The sequence below is a fragment of the Vulpes vulpes genome, chromosome 14 (genome assembly GCF_048418805.1).
Source record: "Vulpes vulpes isolate BD-2025 chromosome 14, VulVul3, whole genome shotgun sequence".
NCBI lineage: Eukaryota > Metazoa > Chordata > Mammalia > Carnivora > Canidae > Vulpes > Vulpes vulpes.
The window spans coordinates 138237066-138262703 of record NC_132793.1 but is presented as its reverse complement, the minus strand read 5'-3'; positions in this window follow the sequence as shown (position 1 = coordinate 138262703).

The window sequence follows — 25638 nt, the reverse complement described above, 5'->3', positions numbered from 1 at the left end:
CACTCCAAAATTTCAATACAATTTTATGAAATTATGCAATGCAAATTTTAGTTGTTGTTTGTTTCTCTCAGATGTCTTTTCTGGATGCTTTCCAGTGTGTTATGTGTAAATTGAAGAATCCAACTGAGAAGTGTCTTATAAACTTGCAGAACTTTTTATTAGGAAAGTGAGTAGGGACATTTGGGGTTGAAATGGGGGGAGAATAGTTTTTTTTTAAGTGTGAGGGAAAAACTTAACTACTAGGAAAGGAAATTATGCATTATATGGGAACATTTTATCTGCCTTTAAGACCTATTAAATTGTTCTTTTTCAAAGATGTGGAGGAAACACTTCACAGATAGTGAAATGTGAGTTCACTTTTATGCCAGAGGAACTTGACCTTCATCTAGTCCCTTAAGCTAAATTTATTGCTGTTGATACCATTGCTCCTATTTCTAGTTTCACATATTTTGTGTGCCTCAATTCTGATAATATAAAATATAAAACTGTATTCTATTTAATGTATAGTTGGGATTGGGGATGATTTCATTTTCAGGCTGCAAATATCAACATTAGGTAGTAATTAGTCAATTTGCATTCTTTTTTTCCCAATTGCTTTCTATTTCAGGTAGAAATATTACATTTGTTTATTTGGCTGTCCTTAAATGCTAAAAAAATATGCAAATTCTTATAATTTTTCCAAACATAAAAGTTAATGAAGTAAGCATTTATAGAGTAACTTTTTTTTTTCTTAGTATTTATTCAGAAAATAGATTTTAGTTCTTACTATGTGCCTGTAATGCCTAAAAGAAAATACAGAAACCAGATTCTAAAAATATTTTCAGTTTAGGGGCAGCCCAGGTGGCTCAGCAGTTTAGCACTGCCTTCGGCCCAGGGCGTGATCCTAGAGACCTAGGATCGAGTCCCACGTTGGGCTCCCTTCATGGAGCCTGCTTCTCCCTGTACCTGTGCCTCTGCCTCTCTCTCTCTCTCTCTCTCTCTCTCTGTGTGTGTGTGTCTCATGAATAAATAAATAACATCTTTAAAAAATTAAAAGAAAATATTTGCAGTTTAAAGAGGAAACACATATAATTAGATGATACAGTGTGATGAGCCATTAGCTCGGAAAAAAATATGTACATTAGATTTAAAAATTAAGAGCAATTATGTTAGTCAGGATAGGTTAAGTGATGTTATAGTAACAAGCAGTCCCCGTAATCCATGTGACTTAACGTAACTGCATTTTGTTTCTCTCCCATTCTGTATGTTGAATGCGAGGGGCAGGTTGCTCTAGTTATTAGAGACACCCAGAGACCAAACTATCAAAGGTCTGATATGGACACACACTTTCATAGTCACCATAATGGGCCATGCATGATAAACCATACACTGAATCTTAAAGCTTTCAGCTAGAAGTGACACATTTCACTTCCTTTTATGTTTCTTTGGTACAAAGAAGTCATATGACTGCCCTTACCTTCAGATGAAGCAGGGAAGCCCAACATGTTTAGATTTGAAGAATTGAAGTATCTGTTAACAACCCAAATGATGAACACAGGGTTAAATCTACACGCATACCTCAGAAAATATTCTACAGGGAAGGTAATACTTGAAACAATTCTTAAAATAAGAGAAAGCATTTTTCCAGGAAACGTTTATGTTGTATCAAACATTTTTTTACCCTGATCTATTGCGTATGTCCTTTCATATTTTTTTTGGTTTTATTTATTTCTTGGACAGAGAGAGAGAAAGAGAGCACAAGCAGTCAGAGCAGCAGGCAAACAGGGAGGGAGAAGCAGGCTTGCTGCTGAGAACAAAGCAGGATGTGGGGCTGGATCCCGTCTCTGGGATCATGACCTGAGCTGAAGTCAGACACAACCCACTGAGCCACCCACATGCACTTCAAGTTCTTTTTTATTTAATAATTTGTGATAATAAAGATGTGTCTTTATAATTATTAGAGAATATCCTTATATAATAGATGCTTCTATACGCACACATATATTACAGATATATAATGACCTGATACTTTTGAAAAGCCTAAAATATTCCACTGGCATTACAAAAAAATCCTATGCCAATTGTCACATACACACACTAATACCAATGTTTTCATAAGTTTATAAATATGGTCTGAATTATTTTTTGAAAGGTTTGGATTTTCTCTCACGCTAAATATTTCCTCCTAGTTGTTTGTTCTCTGTCATTTTCAAAGCAACACTAGATGCTATGATTTTGATTTATTTATTAAATGACCTTTATGAGTTTTTTGATGTCCCAAAATACTGGAAACTCTTTATAAAAAAAAAGCAAGAATAAAAATAAATGCACAGATAAAGTATTTTTCTTAGATAACAGAAAATTGTGTTTTGCTATTGGTAAATGGAATTTTAACTTGGAAAGGTTGGTATCTTGTTCGCAATTCAAAAGTGACAGTGCAACAGTAAACTCTGGACCTGGGAAATTCAATTTGCTAGCAATTTTAGGAAAGTCATTAGAAGGTACATATTCTATTTGAGAGAGTTTATCTGTAGAAGAAATGATAGCAGATTTGATATAATTTTTAAGTGAATCCAAAACGAGTTTCAACTACAACATTAGAAAGGTTTTCAAAGGCTGTAGATTCATGAGAAAAGAGTTGTAGTCTTATTTCTAGTTTCCTTTTGGGAGATAATTTTGGACAGTGGGAATTTGGGTAATATATTTATAGTTTTCTTTAAAAGCCATAATTTTATCTTTTATCCCCACTATTCAAAAAAGAAATGCTGCCAAAATCCTGCCAGTCTTTCCAAAGGAATGAAGTTGATTTCCATCTTCAAATGCATATACAGCTTCCTTCTCTTTATAAAACTCCTTCTTCTCACTTTATTATCTCTTCAAATACTTCCTTCAGTCCCAGAATTTCCTGTCTGAGTGTCCCGAGTTTTATTTTTTATTTTAGTTCTACCTTCTGGGCTTACAATAGCTTCTTTTCTTGTGTTTCGGTGAAATGATACCTGTTTCTCTTTCAAATTCCTTGGCTAAAAGAAATCAGAAGGTCCAAGGCATTGGCTCCTGCTTGCACTCAGAACATGTGTACACAGCCCTTGGAATGCTCACAAATAGGTATTATTGTCCTTATACCGTACAGGTGAGGAAATTGAGATTCAGAGAAATAATAACTATAATAGTTGACCTATTTCTTCCTTTAAGTCACTGTGCTATGTCTGTTACAGAAATTATCTCAGTTAATCGATACAGCAGAGCTAGGAATTATTATCTCCATTTTTCAGAAGAGAACAAAACTCAAAAATATTAAATACTTGGCCTATGGAGTGTGTACTTTAAAGCATTACTCTACAAAGAGATCCCCAAAATGGTCTTCAAAAATGATTCATGGGAAAATTACCATAATCTTTTTTTAAATAAATATCTATTTTTAAATTGATTTTAGCTCTCCTATCAGGTTCATATACCAGGAATCAAAATATTACATGTGGTATGTTGATGACTCCTGAGATAAAGATGGTATCTTAGTCTTTTCCAGCTGCCATAAGAATTTACCATGGACTGGGCAACTTATAAGCAACAGTTGGGAGACTGGAAATCCAAGATCAGGTTGCCAGCATGACCACATTCTGGTGAGGGCCCTCTTAATTCCTAGCTGCACCTTCTCTCTCCGTCCTCACATTGTCAAAGAGCAAAGGGTGTCTCTGGAACCTCTTTTATATCAGCACCAATCCCATTCAGGAGGGTTCTGCTCTCCTGACCTAAGCATCTACCTCCCAAAGGCCCCACCTCCTGATACCATCTTTGGAGTTTAGGATTTCAACACATGAATTTTGAGGAAATGCAAGTGTCCAGAGTACAACAAGTAGAGATTTCTCCTCACAGAGAGTTTAGTAGTTGGGATCACCACATCTTTTACATTTGTTCTCAGCACATTAAGATGCATCATGCTTAAATTACCAATGGTTAAATCAATTTACAGAGTATATTATCTTAAATACTTTTATGTTTTAATAATCTACTTTGTCATGGTGTAGGAAATGACTATAAGAGGATATTTCAAAACTTAAAAAAAGTTCCTTTGTCTTCTCGTGGCAAAGGACTCAGGGGGATTATCAACCTTTGAAATAAATTGTCATTTATTTAACTTAAAAAGCATAGGTGCTTCAATCGCTGATCTTTTTATGGCATTCTGGCGGTTAATTACATCTAGCCCTTCTTCCATGTAACACTGCATGGCTTCCACACTGGGTGGACTCTACTTTCCAGTGCCATGATGCTGGACTTGGCTACGTGGCTCTCTTGGCTTAATGTAATGTTAGCAAATGTGACACAGGCTTGGATATGTGGGTGTAGTTTGCCTTGCCCTTATGAGCTCTTTTGACCTGTTATAAGAACATGACATGAATAATTTCTGATTAAGAAATTATGATTAGAAAACACAAGCAACAGAGTTAAAGCCAATCCACAGTCCAGAGCTGAGACTAGTTGATCCTAAATCAAAGCCACAGCTGACCCACAGACTTCAGAAATACATGAGATTGTTAGGCAGCAAAACTAATACAGATATCAAATGGTAGTTAGTGGTACGCCGAAAAGCAGATATTTTTGAAAATATGAACACCCAATATCTGTCCCTTCAAGAAAAATGAGTAGCCACATAATGAAAATGGTATTTGCTGTTACTCCCTGTCAAGTCAGACCAGGGCCTGCGGTTCATACTGAGAGGATCACTCTCGTAGACACTGATTCAGAGACTGACAACATTTTTATAATTGATTTAGCATATTGGTTATTCATGAAACACTTTCTTATTTTTTCTCCTGTAAATTTTAGTCAGCACCCACGTGGTGGCCTTTCAATCTCTTTTCCTTTTCATCTATTCTTTACAACTTAAACAATTCATATCTGTAAGTCAATTCCAAGGGCTCAATCAGGTAAAATTGTGTTGATGGAATAGCTTTTGTATTTTTCCTCTGTTTATATAACTTCCTTCTTTTATTCAAACAATCATATTGGAAACACGTACAGCATATAGGTTGTGAACATGGGCACTGAAATTGGACTTTTTGAAACTAAGCCACAATTTCTTTATCTAATTAAGCTAAAAGTCTTTTTTTGTTTTTGTTTTTGAGAGAAAGAGAGAGAGGGTGTATTGCTCATGAATGGAGGGAGGGGGAGAGGGAGAGGAGAGAGAGAATCTTAAGCAGGATCCATGCTCAGTGAACACAGGGCTAGATCTTATGACCCTGAGATGGTAACCGGAACTGAAATCAAGAGCTTGATGTTTCACCAACCCCGCCACCCAGTTGCCCCAATCTTATTAAGCTTTAAATGCCTGTTCTTGTGTGAGTTAATATTAGTACTTGCTTTTACAGTTGTTGTCAATGTTACATACGTCAGGACATTTTTTTTTTTTTTTTTTAGCACAGCGGTTGACACATAGTCAGTACTAAGTGGGCAGTGTGGGAGACTTGGAAAGGACGATAAGGCAAGACACTACCTCTTTGGGTTAGCGGACAAGGATCGTTACAATTTGATCCAAACCCACCTTGAAATCCATACTACCAGACACACCAGACCATCCTATGCACTAAATGCGATTCATACCATTCCTCCTCACTTTAATATACACTTTTTTGTCTGTCATAATATAGAAATCCTTGTTCTTTTCTTTTTTTCTTCAGTAGCCAAACCTCTCTTCCTTAAGATTCAACTTGTCGCCTCCTCTGAGAAGCACTCTGTGATTCACCTATAATGCATTCATCATTTCCTCTTAATTGATCCCATACGTTTTGTGCTGTAATTATGAGACTCCATGTGAATATCCATCAAACTATCAGCAGCAAGAATCTCGGGGGTCGTATTTATTCATCCCCATCTCTAATGCCTATGACCACATTCAATATGTATTTATTAAATTAGTGAATGGATGCATGTATGCAGAGTGAATGAGAACAATTTTTCACTTTTTGTGAAACAATGTGAACATGAGAAGCCTCCTTACACTTTTGTGTTTCCTGACAAAATGAATAAACATAGAGCTTCCATAGATTTAATTGTCCAGGAGTCCACATGTCCAGAGATCTAGGAATACCATGGAAACCCTTCCGAGTATTTCTTTATATAATTTGAAGTGAGTTAATCAGTTACTCACAGTTACATAGTTTTAATATGTTGTATCTTGTCCTTTTGCTCAAAATGGCTCTATCCATCTGTCATAGTTGACATCTCAGGTAAATACTAAGCATTTTAAGGGTTTCTGGGAATTTTGCTGTATAGTCTTTGAATTGGATGTTCCCTGTCCACATTTGGGGAGCACGGTCGGATGTCTTTACAAAGTGGTGAATAATTTTGGTGTCAGTTTCACTGTGATAGACTAGCTCCAGCATCTTGATTAGCCTCAATATTTTTAGTGCTCAATGAGGCATTTTTGTCAATGGTTTAAAGCTTACAAAATTTAGAAATGAACATCTGTTATTCTTTCCATCTTCCCTACATAAGAAATTCAATTCCAGAAGAAAATCAGAAAACCCTCCAGCATTAGGTGCCTCTCCATATTGTCCTACATTTCACTGATGTCTACAGTTTCAATGTATGTGTAGAGTTTAGTCATAGGAACAATCATCTCAGATGGGGCACTTACTGGGTGCCAGGCATTGTGTAGATTCCAAATTACTTATTGAATTGTAAGTTGATTCTAAGAAACAACTTTCATCATCTTCCACGTAGATAGAAGGATGGACAAGGAGATAGAGGAATAGATGTGGAGCATCAGACAAATTAATTTGCCTACAGACACATATTTAATAAGCATCAAAACCTGGCTTTGAATGAAGTTTTGAAATACTTTAAATCCCTTAATCTTACCACATGGCCCTCTCTGCTATTTTGCACTTAAAAAGAGGAACTTAGTTGTTCAATTAAAGTATGTAATAAAGTATTTCATAACCACGGCAGTTCTAGCCATACATACACACTCACACAAGCATGTGCGCACGCACACATATGCACGGACCGACTTTGGTCCCCATTCCCCAAACTTGGCAAAGTCTTGATATGCAATTATAATATAGCAGGCATAGCCTAGAAGGCCAGGGGGTAATTTTCTCCTGATGTTCCTTTGATATAAATGAGCTGGGAAGGCAAAAAATATTTCAGTCTTCCTCTTATTAACCAAATGAACATCTGAGAAACCTGCTTGAAATGGTCTTTGATGTAATTTATGGCTCTTAGCAAAGTTCTGCTCAAAGCACTATTATAAAGATGAATAAGGGCATTATTACCAAGTTAACAAAAATATGGATCCTTGATACAGTAATTTAAATAGAGTTCATGATGTAACTTAAGTAAATGATGAGTGTAAAATGGGAGAGCAAAAATGATGAATTGTACATATATGGGAAAGAATATGAATTTTTATCAGATTAAGTATATTAAGTGACTAAGAAGGGAAATTTTGTCAGTAAGTGAATGTTTAGTTCCCTTATTTCACAGTATAGTGTATTTTCCCAATATAGCACTGCTGATTATATTTACAAATTAAATAAGCATACATTTACTTGTTTGGCGCTTGTTTTCTAGCAACAGAACTTCTCTCTCTCTCTCTCTCTTTTTCTGAGCAAGAACAAAGTTTACCATGCATTTTCAGTCCCAAGCACCTAATAGGTGCTTGGCAAGTATGTTTTTACATAAATCAGTGAATGGATATATTTAGATTTATTCAAAACTGGCCTCCTGATGATAACCAATGTAAAGTATCACATAAGTTTAACACATAATTCTAAACTATCTTAAAGTGCAATATAAAATAGTACTCCAAACCTAGTTTTGCTGTGTCCTAATTATATGACCTTGGCCAAGTTATTTAATTTCTAGTACACAGGTTCCTACTTCAAGTTAGTGTTATCTGCCTCATAGCAGTTTTGTGGGGATTTCAAAAATTAAGAACAGTGTCTAGTAAAAACTATATAAATATTAGATCTGAGCTCGTCCTGTATTAAAGGCCAGGCTTCTTGTTTTGCACCACCACCCACCCCCAGCCACAGCGAGTGGGCGGGGTTGGTGAGGATGATGTTGTGTGAAGGCTAATCTGCAGTTCCTTTATCAGGACTTTCTGGCACCAGGAGTTCCATGAGATTACTCACGTTTCCTTAGCAGTTTTTGCCTTTCATAATTAAGCAGATCCAGATCATTCTCTAGAAATCAAAGAACGTGTGGGAATCAAGTATCAGAATGGGAAGATTATAAATGCTGCAGTCCAGCAGACCTACCTCCACATTCCGGGTATGAGTGTGATCTTAGATGAGTATCATTTTGAATCGTTGTTTCTGTGAAAGGGCATTTTTTCGAACTGCTTTTCAAGATGATAACATGCAGAATCTTAGCAAAGTTGTAATCTCTGCCAGGGAATTTGATATCTCTTCTTTGATTTTCATACTCTCCCTCACCAGCTACTGACCTCCCCAAACAACCTGGAATTGCGTGGCGTTGTGGGTTGAAAATGTGCAGTCTCTGATCCAAGGGGGTTGGGTTTTGAATAGTAGAAGTTAGCAGGATGGTTTAGCAGCCACAGCACTGAAAGAAGCATACAGATCTTGAGTCAAAATTCTAGCTCCTGCTCATTGGCGTGCACTGGCACTTGAGAAGAGGACCATATTTCTAAGCCTGTGGGTAGCTCTGCTCAGCTTACAATAATTATTATGTTTAATCATAACAAAGCCTGAATGAGAAAATGTGAGAGAAAATACATTCAAATCCATAATGTGCTATACAAATGTAATTGATTGGGCTATATTTGCTTGGGGACACAATTAGGCAACCACCATTCATTTGGAATCCAGCAGACACTGCTAGGGAATGTGGCTGGGCATTTATTTGGCACACTTGAATTAAAACAGGAGCTATTAATCTGTCTCCAAGTATTGTGAAGTTCATTCATGATTCACTCTGCTCAAGCTTCCCTGCTAACAAATCCACTGAAATACAGCCCAGCCCACTCAATACAGCTTATTTACCAAGCTCATTGCATATCTTCTACATGATACAGAATCATCCATTAGGGACACGTACTATGTTTCCAGCTCTGCTTGCTTTTTTTTTTTTTTTTTTTAGCTAGATAAATTTTGTTACTATCCTGTTTCTGGGTGAAAACTCTAATTTTATAATACTATCTTACGTTCATACCAAATAAATTACGTAAATACCAAATAAATTAAATATGATACTATCTTACATTCATAGCAAACAAAGACATCGTGATAATGTTGTCTTTATTTCAAGTGTACTGATTATAACACTAAAGTCAAGAGATGGTGCGTTAGTTTGCTAGGGCTGCCATAACAAAGTGCCCCAGGTTGGGTGATTTCAACCACAAACATTGACTGTCTCACAGTTCTGGGGTCTAGAAGTTTGAGATGAAGGTGTCAGAGAATTATTTTTCTCCCCGAGACCTGTCTCCTTGGTAGGTAGATGGTCATCTTTATCTATGTCTTCTCATGGTTTTCCATGCATGTTTGTGTTCTAACCTCCTCTTCTTATAAGGATATTGGTCATATTAGATTAGGGCCCATCCTAATAACCTGATTTGAAGTCATTACCTCTGCAGAGACCTAAATGCAATCACATTCAGAGGTAGTGGAGTTAATTTTTGGAGGACACACCAGCCCCAAATTTTTTTTTCAGCCCCAAATTTTAATTGCAAAGCAAACACTTCTGTGTCCATCGAAAGATGAGTGGTTAAAGATGTGGTTTATGTAGACTTCTAAGGGAATTTAGTGCAATATTTTAAAACATCTTAATTGTTTATTTAAATAGCAAAAGTTTAGCAAACATTTACTAAATATGGATCTAGAACAAAACCCTATATTATCCTCTGAGAAATAATAATGTGGAGACATGTAAGATAAAAATCAGAATCCTACAGGTCTTAATTATCTTCCTAAACACCCTGAGATATTATGTCTCTTTTAGAAAAAAATAAACTGAGACAAAAGTTACTTGTTCAAAATCATATAGATAGTAGGTGGCTGTCCTAATAATCAATCTCAGAAGTATTATATTTCGAAGCCCATAATTCTTTAGTTTTTTATTTGCTCCACTATTCTGACTCTATAGGATGCATAAGAGGCCACAGTAATCAACTATGCTGAAGGACCCCAAAAAAGAAGATATTTACAAAGGGGTTGGTCTCAAGTGTAAGTTTTAGCATATGACCTTATTTTCATACCCATGAACTATTGCCTCTCCAAGCATCCCTAAATATTGGGATCGTTGTCCAGTACAGGGATTCAAAATCTTTTTTCTCTGGTCCCAGAAGGATGGATGCTGGGCAATGGAACGTCTGGTGGGGTTTAGTAGCCAGAACATCAGAAGATGCATCCACAAAGTTCTGAGGGTTAGCAAAGAATTCAACAATACAAGCTGAAAGGACAGAATGATGGAAATCATAGGCCTGGGAAGCATGATGAGGTCAGAAATCAGGGGAGAACCTGGCTCATTAATATGCATGGAGAGAGATGGTATGAAATGGCCTCAGAAACCCAGCTCTGGGACAGATTTCGGGGGACACTGGATGCCACAGTAAGGGATTTGTATGGTAGTTTCTAGGCAGTGGTTCTAAACACTTGTTGTGCAAAGGAAACACCTAGAGGACTTGAGACCTGTCCCTAGAGTCATTTATCTTGCACCCAGAAGACTCTAGGGCTAGGCTTCCAGATGTCACCCGCTGAGAACTATGGCTGCAAGTAACGCACAGTCAGGAGAGGTTGGCAAGCAAGAGTGACATGTGCTGGCACATGAGGGTTGGGACGCAGGAAGACCGATCAGGAGGTTCTTTCAGTAGATGTGAAGGTGGTTACAAAGTCCAAGTGTTTCACATTTTAATACACATGCAACATTCTTTTATTCAACTCAATGGAAGGAAAGTTGCTTGTTATTTTAAGCTAGGATTGAAACTGTGTTCGGTCCCAAATAATCTCAGAAAGCATTTTAATTCTCTGTAAGCATTTTGGCTGCTTATCGGATTGTTTTTCCTTTAGCTTAAATCTAATAAGATAATAAAGCCACTAAGAAAGGATTAGTGATCCCTGACCTGTTCCTCTAAGATGCTTTCAGTACTAGTATTATGAATCAACTGAGCTGACTTAAGTAAAATAAACGACATCCTTTACTTTGTTTAATCTGGCAGTCAGAAAGACCAAGATCTTTCTTAATGTTCCTGCCAAAGGTTCCATTGGGTTCATTGCAAATCCTTTCTCCTCTTGAAGGGACATGGACTCCCTTTCTAATCGTCTTTTCTGTTCCCTAAGCAATTCTGGGAGAAATTGAGGTGGCCAACTCAAGATTATACATATAGAATGGCTCACAAATATAGTGACGCCTCAGTTAATTGGAATGCGGTCATAATAGAGGCTTCCAGGGGACGAAATCTTGCCTTAAAGTTGCTCCTATACTCCTTTGGTTCGACCCATCTTTAAAATCATGGGATGGAGACTAATTTCCTTTCATGTCTGTAACTCTCCTGTCAGAAAGAGCACCTATCGAGTTTCGCCCAGAATGGGTACTCGAAACAAAACAAAAACTACTGAACTGGATTTCTGTTTCCATAGAGTCAATCTAGCGAACAGTAGTTCGTCTCCTTATGGTAGAGGGACTCCAGGATCTCTCCTGTGTCTAACTCGATGAATTTCTTCTGTCAATAAGATAGTGTGATGACTACGGAAATGATATCTCTCTTTCTGGAACACTGAGAAAACAGAGACAACAAAATTAAGAAATTAAAAATAGAGTCTCAGAAAAAAAATCAATGTTCTAATAAAATATTCTTACAGAGTGTTTAGCTTGCTTAATGATATACATTTTGGTTTTTTTTTTTACACACCTTTAGGCCTATATATCCAAGCAGAATGCATGTATGATTAAGCATATGAACAAACATGCACTCATATCTATATATTCATAGTTTATGACGCGGGCTGATGCCCATATGTGACTTTTGCCTAGTGCAGCAAGTTTTAGCAAAGAGTTTTTTTTTTATAAATTTATTTTTTATTGCTGTACAATTTGCCAACATATAGCTTAACACCCAGTGCTCATCCCGTCAAGTGCCCCCTTCAGTGCCCATCACCCAGTGACCCCCACCCCCTGCCCACCTCCCCTTCCACCACCCCTAGTTCGTTTAGCAAAGGAGTTTTTACTTGGTATTTCTGATTAGGAATAATACCTCACTTTTAGCCTCATAGCAAACTGTGTTTCATTAAAGATAATGTATCCATTAATTAATTTACTTATTCATTCAACATTTATTGACTCACTGCTCTATCAAAAACTCCTTGGTCAGCGTTGTAGGAAATATACATATGCAGAGCGCACACTCCCAAGTCTCAAGCAGTCAGCTTATAAAGCAGTTTCTAGGCTTGTGAGCCAGTTTTATCTTTTACCCAAAGCCTCCCAGTAGAGCCGGTGATGTCTACATAACTCATTTGCTGACAAGGCTTATAATCCTCCGGAATAGGATGGAAATTCTCATGAACCAAGGAGAAGATATCAAAAAATCGTCAACTTCCACTATGTGGTCCTTATGCTTTTGTGCTCTTTGAAGGATATTTCGCAAACATGCAAATAAGAAATATCTCAAGAACAAATTCCTTCTTTAACATCACCTTATATTTGAGGACCTGGATTACATGATAGCTGTTCGCAAAACAGAATTCAGGGGCTGGAGAAGTTCGTGGGCCACTCAGCAGTGAATACCTACCCTTTGGGAGAAGAGAGGTATCCTCATTCACCGGTGGCTACTCACTGGGCCTGTGGAATCTATGATTCAGTAAAATAGATAGTTATTCTACTTTTATTTTTAAGTCCATTTTATTCTACTTTTTAATTTTAAGTCCAGTTGATTTGCAAATTTACAAAACATTGATTTTTTTTTTAAATTTTTATTTATTTATGATAGTCACAGAGAGAGAGAGAGAGAGAGAGGCAGAGACACAGGCAGAGGGAGAAGCAGGCTCCATGCACCGGAAGCCCGACGTGGGATTCGATCCCGGGTCTCCAGGATCGCGCCCTGGGCCAAAGGCAGGCGCTAAACCGCTGCGCCACCCAGGGATCCCCAAAACATTGATTTTTGTACTTAATAGTACAGTCACGATTTATACACTGGTATTCTGGTTGAAATAAACTAATTTCTTAGGGCTATTAGGCAGTTTTGTATCTGTTCAGTAAAATAGTTTTTGCATTAACTATACCTGAATTCAATTTGAATGGGCTTTTGATTTTTTATTTGTTTTGTTTCTGACGCTTGGCCCAATTTTAGTAATTTAACTTATTTGAGGACTTAGGATACCTTGTTTTAATCTGATTTCCAGTTCTTGATTTCTTAGAAAAAAATCCGACATTCACTTTCTCCTGATTTGTCCTCAGAAATAACACTAAAGGCAGAAATTTTCTATTGGATCGTGTAGCATGTTTTTGGGATAAGATTCATCATTCATTCATTCATTCATTCATTCATCCAATAAACACTGTATGTCCATAATGTATCAGTTCTGGGTTAGATGCTGTACTAGTTGCATAAGAGGGGATCACTCAAGATGACACAACATAAGATATTTTGAATGAGTACGTGTATGATGCCAAGAAAATATAAAACATGGGTATCTAGTGAAAACTATGGTATTCTGGAAACTTTTTTTTTTTTTTTTATAATAGGAGGCAGGAGGTCTTAAAAATGAGCTACCATGACATGTTTGGGAGATAGGGAGTAGTACAGGGTGGTGGGTGTCAGAACCGGGCATTGGAAGTCATGATAAGGAAGAGTGTGAGGAAGAGGCTTCCACCTTGGAGAAGGAGGGCAAGGGTGGGGGGAGCCCAGCAGAGGAGGCAGGCAGAGGGAATTTGGGGAGGGTGGTCTGGAAGTTTGGAGGCAGTTGGGGGTACTCCTTCGGACCTCCCTCAGGTAGGTGAGGCATCTCAGTTTGTCGACTGGCACTGGCAATTGCTTTGTGGCATGCTTGGTACAGAGTTGACGGCCAGAAAATAAAGGTAGCTAATACAAGAACAATATTTACTAGAATGTTCTGATTATAAAAACAAAACTTGTTTTTGTTTTGTTTTGTTTTTGAAAGAAAAGGTCTTCGCAAGGTTTGGTGTAAAAATTCTATGGCAACTAGGAAGGTGTTTCAATAAGCTCCATATTCAGGATTTTGCTCATCATCAGACCATTTATAATATAAACAAATGTGATAAGGTGACGATTATTAACAAGGACAGAGTTTGAGCCACGCTTCTCTACATTTTCCTCATACTGTGCCCTTCTCCTAGAATGATTTTGTTCACTATTTCTATGTGGAAAATTTCTGTTCATTTTCTAAAACTAATTTTAAGATCACTATTCTAGGAAGCTTCCTCTTACCTCCTACTCTCAGCTGCCACACCCCTGCTCTGTGCCCCTTTAATGCCACATTAATACCTAACTCATTGCAATTGCACTGACATTGCACCTGTCATGTTCCTTCACTGATCCATGGGATGCATGAGAAAGTAATTGCGACTAACTCATCTTCAAATGTCTTGTGTCTAGTGATGGAATAAAATGGAACAGAGAGTCAATAAATGCTTGTTGAAAGAATGAATGAAACTTAAGACTTTCTAAAGCAAAATTGGTCCCTAGTCAATACTCTATACCTCCTTTCTCCTTCGCCATCCAAAATGTCTTCAATTGGACTATTTTAAATAAATTGTGTGCTCTGATTTCAAATGGTTATTAAGTAATGCGTGTGTATTATTAAAAGTTTAAGAAATGCTAAAGAGCAAAGGGCAGAAAAAACATACCAGAGTCCTACCACCTAGAGATAATAAATGGTAACACTTTGGAATATGTGTGTATAACTTAAAGTTTATTAATGAAAGAATGATTTTTTTTTTACTATACATAGTACTTGGAAACCAGTTTAATTAAACTCAGTATATCATGAGAATGTCTAGTTTATTAAAATTCCTTTCTCATTCAGCTTTTAATGACTGCATGCTATTCCATCACATGAATTTGTTATAATTTATGAGCCATTTTCCTTTTTTAGAACATCAATGTTCCATTTTGTTTTTAAAGGACATCTTATAATAATTAATGTAGTGAAGAAGATTCTTTGATTTCACCTATGACTGAATTTTTATGAGGCTTATGTAGAAATGGCACTGATAGGTAAATGGGGAACCAGACTTGAAAACTTTCATAGGTATTTTAAATTGCCAACTGGAAATGTTAAATAATTTATATTGCCATCAACAATGACTAAGAACATGCATTTTCTCAAATAACTTTATATTATTTTCATTAAAAAGTTATCACTTTGGTGAAGTAGACATATGTTTAAATTTGCATTTTTCTAATGACAGAATTTGGGTATTTAGATATTTTCATAGTAATCTTTATTCAGTGCAATTTTTTGTTATAATCACACAATTATGGTTGATTTGCAAATTTACAATACTTTCTATTGATTTGCTGTCAATGTTTTGTTATGGATTTCTAGTTTTTCAGAAAAACTTCATAATAGATTGCGCAGATTTTCTCCATTTGCATTCCATTGTTGATGAAATGGTCCCAAGACACAAACCACAGCTAATGACAAGTATCCCTCGCTTCTTGCAAGTTTGCTTACACCACTTTGCTTTTACTAAAGACCTATATTATTACCTGTTCTCACTAGCGGAAACAAATCTGAAGAGGATTTTCAGTTTTACAGAGAAAAGGCCAAAAAGGGAAAATAGTGTTTAGAGGCAGTTTTGCAGCAAGCTTTACAGAGACAGTGGACGTGCCAAGCAGCCAGAGTGGCTTCACCAAGCTGCACTCAGGGAGCTGCACGCAGGCACCTTAGCATCAAGCTGCTAGAGCTTTGAACTGTGTGAACATCTGGGCTTTATCTCAGTTTATTTTGTGCATCCATTACCAAGATGTGTTATAAGATATCGGAAAAGCCTAAGAGAGGTTATTTTTTGGGGCCTGGGAATGCTTAAAAAATTTTCCATATAAATTAATGGTAATTGCTTCTTTGCTTTAAGCCATTTTAGACTTATGCAAGAGGTTTCAAAAAAATGCTCTACTTTCAGCTAACGGGAAACCTGTACTAGGAATGACACTGGATATCTTTTGAGTTTTCCTTGAGTTTGACTCTAATGTGAATGTCTTTATAGCATTATTCATAATTTATATTTGCTTTTTAAACCCAAGATAATCTTCTTTCTTATAAGGAAATATTATTTTATTCTTTTTTTTTATTTTATTCTTAATACACGAAACTAATAGTTTTAAGGCATTGATGATACATTCCATCAAATGTTTTGTACATTCAACTAGATGTAATTTATTTAATGATTAAATAAATTAATGACATGGATTGATTCTCTAATATTGAAACACTTGCCTACATTTTTATAGCTTTTTTATTCTTTCAAGGAAACGAAGAACAAAAATTTGCAGCTATAGTCATAAGTATTTGCTCACTTGTTTTCTTTTTTTGGGACTCCTTTGTCATGTTGTGACTTCAGGAATGATTGATTGGATCCGTCCTATGATTTGGAAATCTGCAGACTCTCTCATCTCTTTCAGTTAAGTTAATAATCTATGGGTTAGTTAAAATTATTTTTTTTCTTAGAAATAAAGCAGTTAGAGTCCTTACTGTCTTATTCCAGGACATGATCATATTTTTCTTATACTATTTTAGTAGCCTCCTAACCTGTGTCCTTTGCATCTACCTTTTGTGAGCCCACATTCTGTTTTCCACATAGAAGCCAGTGACCCTTTCAAAACACAAATCAAATTATGTCAATCTTTTGTTCAAAATTCTTCAAAGGCATCTCTTGTCACTCAGAGTAAAAGCCAAACATTCTTGCCATGAGTTCACAATTGACAACTTGTACTATAGAAAATAGTTAAGTCCCTAATCAACTTATTGAGTGCCCACGTAAAGCATGAATGTAGCAGGGTTATGAGAGGGTATATCCCACCCCTGCAGTGTGGCCCTTTATTCCTTAACTTCTGATAGAACTGGCATAGAAGTAACTCCCTCTAGAATCTCAGGGCACCCATTTGATGTTATCTGAATATTACAGGGGTGGTGGTGGGGAGTTATTGTAGAAAATGTAATAGGCCATGACATGATAAAATGGAATCAGAAACTCGTAAGTGTGCACACACATGAATGCATAGATGTATCTATACATCGATAATATGCCTATATTACTTTCATAAAATCATATATATAAATACACATATCTATATATATAATTTTATGAATTATACATATACATATATGTATTTATATATATGATTTTATGAAAGTAATATAGGCATATTATTTTTTAAAATCCACATGAAATGTGAAATATTAAGTACGGCCATATTTGTTCTTTCATAATGTGAAGTTGAAAATACTTTGGCTGGGAAAACCCAACCTAAACAACGCCATACCTGTAATTCCATAGAAAGTCCTACCGCCGTTATCTTTGGTTCTCTCCCCAACTAAATTATCCTTTCCAGTTATGCCTCGGCAATTCACTTCATTTGACTGTAAATCACACCAATGTTGAATCCGACTTAGATGCTGAAAAATACCTTGCTTTCAGAATGTGAATGGAACAACATGAGATATAAATGTAATTTTAGATACCTTTCGATCTCTTTACACTTAAAGAGAATGTTAAAAATCTACTCAGCAACTCTTATTAGTAGTGTTCCCTTCAAATTATAAAATGGAAGAGTAGAACCATAGACATAAAAAAAATTGCTATCTTTCATAGTTGGTTTTACTTGGCAAATTGGTCTGAGAACATGATCATACATAATCTTTGATTTGGTCCTGGAATTTGCCTTGGAGAAAATGTTACATTATGAATTCCCAATTAATTTTTAATATTTGATTAGCACACTATAAGATATGATCTCCCAATCCATCCCACTACAAATTATACACAGCATATAGCGTGGTGGTATCGTTTTAGATCTGGTCAGCAAAAACACAAAATGCCCATTATATGGGAAATTTAGGGAGTGTAGATGATGCATTTGAGTAACTCAGTCCTCAAGGTGGCAAGAGTGATGTAAAAACAGGCTCTTCTGAAGCACAGTTGACAAGGCAGTAGCATCGGAGTTGACTTGGCTTAAGCCATGACTAAATTTACACTGAGAAGTATGTTGTTTTAATAGAGAAACACTTACATTGGTTTGTTTTCATGCGATTTTATTTATATTTATTTTCTTTCCTGTAAGCCATAGAGAAATTGGAGACAATAAGTATCTTCTTATTGGAATGGAAGGAGTGGGGCATGGAAATAAGGGAAACACGGACTCCCCCCAGGGCACTAGGTCTTCATTGTTTAATACTACTTCTCAAGGACCTACACTGGCCAAGCTGTGCTCCATTAAGTGAAGCAAACATACATGGACGTAATAATAGAGTAATAAATTGCTATAAAGTATCTAGAAACAAATGCAGAAAAAATATTTTTAAACAGAGAAAGAAAAGAGCCCTGACATCTCAAACCTTTTTCTATATAGATACTGCTTTAAGGTCTGGTATGTTTGGCTGCAGAAAGTTGCCAATCATGGTTGAAAAAGTAGAAAGGGGATCACTATTTGGAATTTGGTCTATTTTTGTAAGATTGTGAATCATGCTTGGTAGGTATCTGTTGAATTTTTCCATATAGTGAAAAGTGTATTGTATTAAGAAATAGATTTCCAGGTTTTAGTCTTGGATTATAAATAGCACTTGCAGTTGGATAAAACTAACATTTTATAGCTCTGATTTTCTTATTTGACAAAGGTTTGTATGGATATTCTCCATAATTCTTTAGCACTTGGTGCTTCTATAAATTTAATAACAACAAAATACAAGATTGCCTTTAGAATGCTTTTGAATATTTTTAATTATTAATGTCATTTTCAGCCCTGGGATTTAAATTCATTTTTATTATAACTTTTATAAATATTTTCACAAATGAATTTTAAGACAAAATGTTCTCTCTCTCTCTTTTTTTTTTTTTTTTTTTTGAAATGCTCTCTTTTAAAAGAAAAATAGGGGCATCTGGGTGGCTCCATAGGTTAAGCATCTGACTCTTGATTTTGGCTCAAGTCATGATCTCAGGGTTGTGAGATCAAGCTCCATGTAGGGAGCTGCTTAAGATTTTCTCTCTCTCTCCCTTTGCCCTCTCAAAAAAAAAAAAAAAAAAAAAAAAAAAAAAAAAAAGGCTTAACCTTGATTTATTCTCAATCGTGCCAATCACTTAAATTTATATTAGCCAGTGACAGCATGGATACTCCTGTTTCCATGGGGAACTGAGTTAGTTGTTTACAATATCCTGATGAGAAGGCATCGGTATCATTTTACCTTTCTTTGAGTCTTGTTTAGGAAATGAGTTAAGTAACCTAACAATGTTTGAATTGTAGGAAAAAATAAATACAATTTTTTCTTTGTCATTAGCACAGATGTTCATGGTATGAGACTGATGAGCGGATAATCTCCATGGACATCAATAACCTCAGCTTAGAAGTCAAAGCAAGAAAAGAGAAAGAGATGTTGATTAAAACAAAAAATAGAAACTGTTTGCCCTACCACATGCTAACATAATAGAAGAAACCGCGTAACGCAATTAAAATCACAATAATAAATCACTAACTTAAATAAGCTAAACACTTCTGTAATTAGGCTGTCATGGGTTTCATGCAACTTTTACCGGAGGGGCATCAACTCGTTCAAAAAAGAATGACATCAAACATCTCACCTATTTGTGTGCATTTATTATGTGAGATAGAACAAGATATATGTTTCCCTTTTGTGTTTCAATTACCCTTCATAGCTTCAGTTCTGTCTCATATGTTTTAAAATTCTTTAGAGGTGGTGGTATCTTCTAAGGATCCATAGATGATTTCAAACGTTCACCTCTCAGTTGTCATTCATCAATCAACATGCCCGTAGCTGTAGGCTTCCTGAAATGTTTTTCATCTCTGGAGGACAACTCTTCAGTGTTGTATGAACATAGATTTTGATATATTAAGTGGCATAGTTTTGTTTGAATGCTTTATGTCCTAAATATAAGAATAATAATGAAAAGATGGTACGCAGTTAAACATAGTTCAGAGAGGGCATTTCAATATATGGCACGATGTGGGTCAACTAGCATTGGACACCAGTTTTCAGAAATGAGGCATGTCAGCCAAGAATTTATACAAAGAATTTTCTAGCCCATCTTGTTTTAGTCCTCTAATAGTGACGTTCAGACAGGTAAATATGCAGAAAATTAGAATAAACTTGTAAATTTGGGGTTTAATGAGAAAAATTTGAATTATAGAACCAGTCATTAACACTTACTGATGGATATTGGCAAACCATCCCCCTTTTCTTCCTAAATGTATGTATTTGTTTCAAGATTTTTGTTTTTCCAATTAAAATTGGAAACAACCATAAAAAAAAATGTTACCAGTATTTTCAGTTGTGGTGATTCCCTGGCCTCCAGTGCCTTGAAAGTGATAACTCCTGAGTCACTCCAGTGACTTCACATCCTGGCCTGGCCACTTACCAGCTCCATGTTCCTGGCAAGTCACTCAAGTGCCCCAGGCTCCTGTTTCCTCACCTGTAAAAGGAAACAATAATAGACCCTTCCTCAAAGGCTGTAGGAATAAAATGAGATAATATACAAGAACCTAATATGTAAGAACTGCTTAAAACAGTCCCTGGTACAGAGACATTATTATTTTATAATACGCGTGACGCATTTCCTTGAACACCACCTACGGGCCAAGAACTATGCGAGGAGCCAGAGATACAAGAGGAGAGCAAAGCATTTCAAAAAGATGCTGAGGGGGCGGTTGCAGGGGTTGGGGAGAGGGAGGGAGGGAAAGAAAGAGGAACAAAAGCTGTAATTACAGAGCAGAGCGCTGGTATCTTGCAAAGTTACATGCCCCAACTACCATGGGGACTTGGGCCACCGTGATTGTTCTTAGTCCACATTGCTTTTTTGCAGATACCAGACGTCTTCTTAAAAGACCTGGATGCATGAAGTACATTGACTTGATGTACTTTATCTCTGTGAAACAGGGGAACGTTTTCCACGTCGAGAATACGTTTTTAAGGTCAGTCATAAAAGTTGGATCAGTGAACACTAGATGGCGGCATTTATGAAAAATTAAATTGGAATAAGCTACAGAACCACCTCGACCATCGACCATCGCAGACCTCTTTTTCACAACAGTGACTTGGTTTTTTTCCCTTTGGTTGTTTGTTCTTTTTTTTTTTTTTTTTCTCCTTTGTTTGCTTTTACTGTTTCAAAGATAAAGTTTGAAAAGTCATGAGGAAAAAGAGGCAGGAAGATACTAAATGTATTTCTCTTGTTTTACACACAGAATCTTTGAAACACCCCACTCCTGGGTGCTCAGATGAGTGTTTGAGCTGTTGACCTATTCCTATAGAGTGATTAATGATTGACAAGGTACAGGTGGTCACTGAGAAAAAAATAATTTCAGAAGAAACTCATTCTAAACACAATGCCTGGCATTGATGTACTAATGATTCCAGAAGCAGTTGTGCTAATTTTTTTTTTCTAAATATGTGATTATGGATATAATTAATTGAGGGTTTTGGGAAGTCCCAAGTAAGGGGTTAAAAACTTTGCAGGTATCACCTCATTATATCTTTTTCTTTAATTTTTAATTTTATTTATTTGAGAGAGAGAGAGAGCGCGCGCGAGAGAGAGCACAAGCAGGGAGAGGGGCAGATGGAGAGGAAGAAGCAGGCTCCCCGCTGAGCAGGGAGCCAGATGTGGGGCTTGATCCAGGATCCTGGGGTCATGACCTGAACTGAAGGAAGATGCTTAACCACTTGATCCCCTCAGGTGCCCATCCTCATTATATCTTTTGAAAGCCTAATGAGGCAGGTACATTTTTTGTCCAGTTGTGTAGGTGAATAACTGGAGTCTTAAACGTTTTGAGAACTTTTGAAAGGTTACACTTTTATGCAAGGAAGTTGAGTTTAGAGGTTCAAATCCATGTCATTCGGAATATCAACTGAGATTTTAGCCATTTTGTAGTGCATGTATTTAAATCACGGATTTTGACTACATAATGACCATAAAATCACACAATTTTGAGAAAGCAATGGCATCAAGCAAAGTTGAAAGTAACTTAGAAATGGTTTGATCTACAGATAGGAACCAAATTCCTTAACAACAATAGCAAATTGAAAATGTTGGGCTCTGAATATCCAGAGAAAATATTTGACTTTTTTGACTTCGTTAGATTGGGAAAATCAATTAAAATTAATCATTTTGTTTTGCAGTTGTCTTAATTACTCTTTTGGATTGACTCAGTCAGTTATTTGTGTAAATGCAACTGTAACAGCCCACAGAGGAAACAGATTTCATTTTTTATTATCTAGAAAGTCAAAGAAAAAAAGAAAATGGACAAAATCAATGTACTCTTTGTATTGTAGATAAGTTTAAAATTCATGATTTTGATTCTATGTAAACTATAGAAAAATTCATAGCTTTCATATTGTTAATGTTTAAGAGTCATGTATAAATTCTAACACCTAAACTTTACACAATGTTTATTTTGAACCTTAACTCCAAAACAGTGATACTTTCATTTTAAAATGAGACAATTTCACAACTCAATTGTATACTTTTATGTAATTACTTTAATAGTTGTTAAATTAGAGAAGCTAATCCTTATCAAATCATGGAAAAAATTGCTAATTCTCAATTTTTTTTTAGTAGAAGGGAAGAAAGTAGCCCCATTCAGTTATTTAATTAATATCCCAGCTGATTTATCATTTAAATATATCAAAGTTTTGTCTTAATTTGGCAGATAAAAATAGATCACTTCACATGAAATGATAACATCAGTCTGTTAGCAGACCTATTTAAAAATATTTTTTATCATGAATTGTTACATACTCAATGTAGAAAATTTTGAAAAATACAGAAAACAAAATATTACTAAAATATACATGCTGTTCCCAACCTACAGATAGCATTATTCCTATTTAGTACATTTTTTCTAGTGTTTTCTTGATGCATTAACTATGAATGTGAAAAAACACAGATGCATAATCACAAAAATACAAATGAAGATATATTACTTGCACACCCATATGTCTCGAGTTGAAATAACATTGAATATAAAATGCAAGATTTTGTTGTCTTTTTTAAATTTAGCATTGATTTGTACTCATATACCCTTGGCGATAGATATTTACCAAAAAACTACATAACGTACTATCATATTCACTTTAACACAGTTTATTTAAACATTCTCATATTTATGAATACTTAGGTTTACTTCTATTATATTTTGTAATAAATAACTGAAGTAAAAATTTTGTACATACCTTTTAGGTGTTTTTATGATTATTTCTTTTAGGTAGATTCCCAGAGATGAAGATACTGGATCACAGGGTATGAATATTTTATTATTATATACTCTCCTCTCTCTCTCGTTACAGTCTTTGTTTTTAAGATTCTTTGTACGTATGCCAAATTGCTTTCCAAAGAATGTATTTCTATTTTTATTTCTACTGAGAGTTTATTAAACTGTCATAACACACACTCTGGGATTTTTAGTATTTTTCATTTTGAAAACATTAATCGATTTGGTGTGTAAAGAAATAGTATTTAGTTGTTTTAATTCCCACATCTGATTTCCAGGAAGAATGGACAGTTGTTCACGTCTGTATGTTTTATTTGTGTTTCTTTTGTGCATTGGCTATTCATGCTCCTTTTAGGCAACTTTATTGAAACGAACATGAAAGCAGCGTCAAAACAACGTGGTTGCCACACAATTACCAATCAGCTTGAAGCCAGTTTAGCTCTTTTTGTTTAGAATATGAATAATGTACAAAAGAATTCTGAAAAAAAAATCTCTAGAGTAGAAAACTGATGCTAATCATATCATTGTTTTTCATGAAAATAAGGTGTGCTTTGAAGTATTTTTGCTACTTCCCTTCTATTCCCTTGGCTAAATTTTGTTTTCATAATGTTTATTCAGTTAACCTTGGTATTTTTACTACTTATCTAGTCTTGGTGCTTTCTCCAAATCCCCTTTCGTTTTTAATTCATGTACTTTGGAATTTCTCTTGTTGATTTATCTCTGTCAAAAATTACCTCGCAGTGTAATACGCTGTCTCTGGATCCATGTCTTACAACATCATTATTACTTAGGGAAGTATATATTTGCAAGCTTTCAACAGTATTTTCCATTTGTGTAGCAGAAAGTTAGAGCTTTAAAAAGTAACACTGCCCACATCTGGCCTGGCAATGGACTTTTGTGACTTTCTAGTACTGGCTAGTAGGTATTTATATACAACAGAGATGTAGGGACACTCATACAAGTAGTGAATGAAACTCCTTCCCTTCCTATCCTTTAAATATCTATATTTATGAGTATATAAATACATAAATATTAAAATATATTTATAAATGCCTGTGTAATATCAATATAGTGTGTAAATCTATATATCTATGTGTATATATGTCTATATACATATATATGCTCATGGAATCTCTTTTTAGTTGAAAAAATATGTATAACACTAAAGGGGAAAGAAACCTTTTACTTTTCATTTTGATCAGTGGATAATTGGCAGTGATTTTTTTTTTTAGCCATGTAACAACGAACTTTTATTTCCTTCTACAGATGAAATATGAAAGCTGAAGTAACTGAAATTTTCCACAATCATGGTCTTGTATCACCTTGAGAATTGGGTAAAATCTCCTAACTGATTCTGGAATACTTGATGTAGAAAGCATAACTCTATAGAGGTTTGATTTGATTTCATTTGAATTGAAATGTTCAAAAGATCCTTTAAGATTGAAGACTCTTTCCTCAAGAAAAAGAAAAAGAGATATATCATGAATGGAAGTGAACTGATTTTGCCGTCTCAAGAGTCAGACAATTAGATCTGTGTCTTGTGCACGTAGAGATGACAATTAAATCCATAGCAGTAGTGACAACACTATTCAAAAGATTAAGGCTATTAGCTCTGACTTGAAGACGAATAGATCAATCCTTGCTTAAGCGAGACATAGTTTAGTTTCTTTCAATATCTTGCAGGTTATTAAAACAATGTTTGCAGAGCCTGCATTTCGCTGAAAAGAAGTGTTTTTAACATGGATGCCATTTTGTTTATGCTGCTATCCTCACTGTTCACCACTTAACATTTTCTCTTGAATAACCTACATTCCCTTAAATCACTTAAATAATCTACATTTTCATATGTTTAATAGTTAAATATTTAAATTAACTTGGTTGGAATGCTTGTTGCGTCTGCTGGGCAAGTGGACATATTTTTGTTGGTGTATGATCCATGACAGCAAATAGCGAATTATGCTTGTGTGTTTGTTTGTTTGTTTTCTTCAAAAGCAAACATTTTCTAACAATATGTAGGAATAGTGACAGGTAGAGACTCTTAGTATCACTGCATCACTCTTACTGTCATCATTAGATTATCTCTAAAGTTCATTCATTAAGGGGAAAGTCAGTCATTTCAAATATTATCCATGTGGTCAACTGATTTTCTCAAATATATACATAAGCTCATTCTTTATGTTCTTCCTCCACTTCCTTTTCCAAGTGTTCAGCTGGAGAGAGAGAGAGAGACAGAGAGACAGAAAGAGAGAGAG